This window comes from Dipteris shenzhenensis, chromosome 2 (genome assembly GCF_047967505.1).
Source record: "Dipteris shenzhenensis isolate YYH24624 ecotype China chromosome 2, Dip_SZ_1.0, whole genome shotgun sequence".
NCBI lineage: Eukaryota > Viridiplantae > Streptophyta > Polypodiopsida > Gleicheniales > Dipteridaceae > Dipteris > Dipteris shenzhenensis.
The window spans coordinates 35,854,965-35,860,980 of NC_141597.1; the positions used below are offsets into that span (position 1 = coordinate 35,854,965).

Sequence of the window (6,016 nt, forward strand, 5' to 3'; positions counted from 1 at the left end):
GACGGAGGCAAAAAATTGAACCTCCAAAAAGACTTCTTTTACCAGTCTATGGGGACCGCAGCTCTTACTAGTGTTGAGAGTGGACAAGACAGCTACCGTTGGTGTGATATGGGAATCTCCCAATCTGCAATTTTAGCACCAATTTTGGGATGTAAACTACATAGTCAGGTCCAAAAAAGTTGTGTCAATTATTGCATTAAATGTAGGGTGATGAATATATCCTATTTCATCAGGGGGCTTGCAGAAGACGGAGGGAAAAAATTGAACCTCCAAAAAGACTTCTTTTACCGGTCTATGGGGCCTAACTCTTACTAGCATTGAGAGTGGACAAGATAGCTATCGCTGGTGTGATATGGGAATCTCCAAGTCTCAAGTTTTGGGGTACATGAAATTAGATCATGCTAACGGTAACTCTAAGAGGTTCCAAAGGCAGGCAACATTCTTCATCATAGCTAACTCAAATGCAAGGCAGTGAAAATGCTAGGAGAGTTGCTAGGTAGCATTGATTTTGGGAAGGGATATGATGATACTTTGTTGTGTTATGTAGGATATTAATTTCCATTAAATTTGGGACATGTTAGATATAACTTCATAAAATCCTAAGTCATGAAATTAATACATTACAAGTTCAAGCATAAATAATAGTTGTGAAGTTAATGCATTAAATATTCAAGCCTAAAGAAGAATTAATCAAGACCTAATGCACCGTACCAAAGACTTTGGCCTTACCCTCATTCCATAGACTTGCCAACGTAAGGCCAAAATTTTCATTCTTAAGAATATGTGGAAAGACCTTACATTTGGCCCACTTTTGGCGAAAAAATTTCATTCTAAAGAATAGGTGGAGTGAAATTGTGTTTGATAAATACAAATCAATGCTCAAGTTTGGACATTATTAAATAAAGGTATCCTTTTGAAGATATTGGAACACATGAGAGAAATAATATTGAAGATACATGAATTTTCAATAGAACTGTTATTCAAAAGATTTGATGGATTGAATGTAGCTTTAATACATTATCCCTTTTACAAGGGTGTTTGAGTTTAAGGCTTGAAACATAAGAATGAATTTGTGTTGAAGCCTAGTGGTTTGTTAAGGATATGTGAAACTTGAAGTAAAAGTACTTACAATGGAAGGGATTATATCAAGATCCTATTAAGGACATGTGAACATATAGTAGAATAATTCTACATAAAATCAGTGGATCAAACTTAATGGCTCAAAAGCAAAAAGGGATGATGGTGCAACCTAGGGGCTACTCTACGGCACTATGGCAGCAATCTTTGTAGTTACTATCAAAGGTAGTGTAACTTTTTTGTCAAGGAAAGAGACGCAAACCACTCCACATGACCTAGATCTATATGACCTAGGTTGCACCGACTTGTTTCTTTCATGGATAAAAAGTGACCCTTAGGTGATGCTATAGCACTCCCTTTTTTGGTCCATTATTATAGCACAATTGGGGCCTTTTGACCTAATACTAGCTACCCATCAAATATTTGTTGTAGATGTTAGGGGTAATTACCAAACTACTAGTGGTAGTTTTATCACCACCATTAGTAATTTTATTTGAGTGTTCCTTAATGGTAGTTCTCCTACTACTACATACAATATTACCAATAGTAGTCCTAATCCCAATGATAGTACACATAATATTATTATACCGTCCAACTTTAACAATAATTATATCTATGAATGCATATATATAGGTCTATCTATATCTATACCTATTTATTCGTCATCCAATACGTTTGCATTTATTTTTGGTGCTTTGCTTACTTTGAAACTAAAGATAATGTGATTTCATTATTGTTTGCATTCTTGTCAAACATGAGGAGCTGGAATGCATAAGAGTTGGGAGGCACATTATAATTTCTGTGCAGATTTGAGCCATTGAATAGCCTATTGATTCTGATTGTTTTCTTTCTTATTAAATCCTTAATTTGGTTATTTCACACCGAACATCGCCATATCAATTTTTTTTTTTGGGTTCTAGTAATGTCCTATTGCAGCATAGTCTAGGGTTGATCAAACAAGATAAATGGGTGCTCACATTTAATATATTTTTGAGAGTCAGAGGATAGTGGCTGTAGACTATAAAATCATCACTTTGAATAAATTTGGCAAGATTCTTCTGATAGAAGGAATAATTTCTATTGCACTAAAGATGAAAGAAAATTATCAAAAGGCTGATACAAGGCTCAAAATCACACTGGTGCTACTAGGCTTAATAGTCGTAGGCTAGTAGTAGTACTAGTGTATTTACTAAGTAGTGTGCATGCCTCTCCTCATTAAAATTCATAGTCTTCAAAAATATATAATACATAAGTCAAATAATTCTAATTAGTTTTATCATCCTAATGTTGAAACTGACTTAAATTCATAGTCTTCAAAAAGGTATAATACATAAGTCAAAATATTCCAATTAGTTTTATTGTCCTCATGTCGAAACTAACTTTCTCTTCCTTCGTCTCCTATGAGCTTCAAACCTTTAATCCATTAATCTCTCAAATAGTAAGAATGGTCTTGTATTAAGAGACGATGATGATATCTAAAGTGATCTACAAATACTAATAATGGTCTTATATTAAGAGGTGATGATATCTCAAGTGTTATACAAACCGTAAGAATGGTTTTGTATTAAAAGGTGATGATATCTCAAGTGTTCTACAAATAGTAAGAATGGTTCAAGTGTTCTAGTTCCTTGCATTCTTTCCTTAACAACAGCTCAGCATCTCTGATGCAAGTAGCCTTTTCAAGCCATTTGTCTCTCTTTAATTCAACCATATTAAAATCTCCCATTTGATACAATTACCATCTACACATTGTAAAGATTCCCATAGCTCTTTTGTATCCATTGCTAAATTGGGGGCATAGAGATAAATTACTGAAAATTCAATCTCTTTGATAAGGCATTTAAGCATCACTCATCTATGGTGACTTGAGTGACACCTCCATTGTAGTGAGATAAAACACCAAAGGCTATCCCACCCTTACCCTCCACATGTGAAGTGAATTACCACACTCTTCTTTTATCTATAACTTTCAGTCTATCCTCTAGTAGATTTCCACAAGCCTTGATTTCTTGTAATGCTAGAAAGAGAGGTGATAAAGAATTAGCTCTCAACCAGAAAAGCTAGTTCCTCCCTTCTACCAGGGTCCATTAACCCTCTAACATTAAGAGCCAAGAAGGAAAATATTTTATTTGACATTCTTCTTCTGCCCTTTTTTAGCCCTGAGGTTGGGGTTGTTAACTTGTACAGTGGTAGCCTTGGATTGTATCCTCTTGTGTTGAACAATGAATGCCTCACCTTGGCTAGAGTCATCTTGAAATTTAGCTGGAGTTCCCTTCAACTGCTCTTCTTCTGATTCCTCTTCAATCTTGTCTCTCTTCCATAGCATCTTCTTTGTTGACATCCTCTTCAAATTCCTTTGAACAACTAGATTCTATCACCATATTGTCCTCTTGACTAAAGCTATTACTACCTTTAATGGCATCTTCTTTGTCCTTGAGAGGTCTAAAAGGATTCTTATGTGTTGTATCTAGAACACTAGCAACCTTATCCTTTCCAACATTTTTGTTGACACACTGATCTTCATGCTAAGTTTTCAGAGGAGGTTCCTGAGTTTTAGGAACTTACCTCTCAGTAGGGGCATCTTTCTTGACCATAGAAGGCTCAGCCTCTTTAGCCTTACCCCTCTTTAGGGGACATTTTTTTACCACATGAGTGGAAAGACCACACAGAAAACATGAATTTGATAGATTCGTATAAGTCAATGGTTGCTCCCTATAAATGCTCCCATTTCTATTAAGAATGGTAATAGTTTTGGGCATCTCCTCAGCTATATCCATCTTGACACAAATTTGAGGATTACCCCTGGGATTAATAAAGTTCTCCTGCTCTACCCCAAGCACTTCACCCAGGCCACATCATAGAAAGGGAAATTGATTACATAGATACAAAAGTCGAGTTCTACCCACAGAAGGATTTTGGTAGACCTAGGGGCATCAGGGGAGAATTCCTTAGTCCAACACTCTAAATATAGTGGTTGATTTGTAATGGTCCAAAGACCATGTTGCATGGCTCTTGCAGCCATTTCAGATTTCTCAAATAAAAAGAAAAAAAAGCCTTTTTTTAGGAACCTCACATTGAGTGCATTCATTCCCTTTCTGATCCAATTGGTTCTTATCCAAGACTCTATAAAGGCCAAAGGGGATCTAACACCATGAAGAAATCGAACTAAGGCATGCGTGCACAACCAAAACACAGAGTCATTTAGCAATGTATCATCCAAGAAAGACATTATTGTCTTACCTGGGGTAGCAACTTCACATGCTCCATCATACTATTGTGCTCTATCAACATCTTGTTGTGTAGCATGTCCGGATTCCATATTTTTCTATGATGAGACACCTTTAGCTTTCTCCTGGTTGGCAGGGAGCCTTGACACACTCGAAGATGGATAAATATGCTCATTATTTTCTCTTCCTGCCCCTTCTTTTCTTGGAGAATCTCCACTTGTTGTTGAGGACAGTCTCACTCTGATCTAATCAGTAGGTCCTCTAAAGGTTCCGTCTTTTCCTTCAGTATTAGCTCCTCCTTTACTGCTATGAGAGGGTTCATAGGAAGCTCTACTCCATTCAATTTGGTGCTCACCTGATTGGAAAATTCCAACTGTTGTGCTAGAGGCTCTTGCAACTGCTCGGTTTTCACCAATGCTTCCAAAGTCATATCTGTGTTGGGGAGAGGCAGAGGTAGCGAACTTTTGTACATCTCCCGAGGCCAAGATCCCATTTGCAGTGGGAGTTCCAATAGCAAAACGTGATCCTACGCGGAGGCTAAAAAATTTTCCCTGTGGCTTTTGAGCTACATGCAAGTATGAGGGGTTCATAACACCTCCTCCTCAACCTCCTCGGTGCCCAATGGCGGAAGAGATGAGTGCACATCATATGGGTTCTACATTAGCACAGGAAACAGATCTCATCTGAGGTATCAAACTCATCAAACTAAGACGAAAAGGAGAACACTCCAATATGGCTAGTGTAGCAGAGGGAAACTCTGTCAGGAAATCATGCGTCACATGCTGTGAAAGGGAATGTCTTTAGGATGGATGGATGTTGAGAGGTGAGGGTGACCTGACTAAATGTTACCCTCAAAAATTTTGCCCTCTCTGCAAGACTAACTTGAACAAAGCCCTACAATTATTTTAACAAGACAAATGAGATAATGCTACCTCATGAGGAATGTCAATATTGGGTTCACAAGCCTCCCATATGTTCCCATTGTTTTTAGCACTAGTCTTAGGCCACACCTATTTTGCCACATCAAGATTAATAAGTATATGTGATTGCAATAACCCATGTATCATGTGTAGTGGACCTATGTGACATCATTATGTGTATAGAAATGGAACATCTTCATGCATTAGAGGCCCTTGTACAAAAACACAATCGTAACTCATGGATATCTTTAGGCTGTGGCCACTTTACTATCACTTCTACCTTCTTGGGATCTACTCGAATTCCTTCAATTGAAATGATGTGTCCAAGATATTCAATTTGAGGCTAGAAAAAAGAACTTTTCTCTGGGTTGGCATACGGTTGGTTCTCATGTAAGAGAGAGAAAAAAAGATCCAAGTGTTTTTCATGTTCCTCTCGACTCTTGCTATAGATCATGATATCATCAAAGAAAACTACCACAAAGTCTTGATAGGGTAGGAAGATACGATTCATCATCCGACTAAATGTGGCAGGTGCATTGGTCAATCCAAAAGGCATAACAAGAAATTCATAGTGACCATAGGTTCTAAAAGCAGTCTCGAAAATATCAGGCTCGATCACTCTCACTTGATGATATCCTGACTTAAGATCGATCTTGCTAAAGATTGTGGATCCTTTCAACTTCTCGAGTAGACCATCAACTCTCGGAATGGGGTATTGATTTTTCATAGTGATTTTATTTAATGCACGATAATCGATGCACATTCGAAAAGTTCCATTTTTCTTCTTAACAA

At 37.4% G+C, this 6,016-nt stretch overlaps 1 pseudogene; it reads right to left on the minus strand.

Annotated features, from left to right (window-relative positions):
• LOC147904693 (putative receptor-like protein kinase At5g20050 pseudogene) overlaps positions 1-5,780 on the minus strand; it is a 24,188-nt pseudogene extending 18,408 nt beyond the window's left edge.
• Positions 5,781-6,016: the final 236 nt, after the last annotated feature.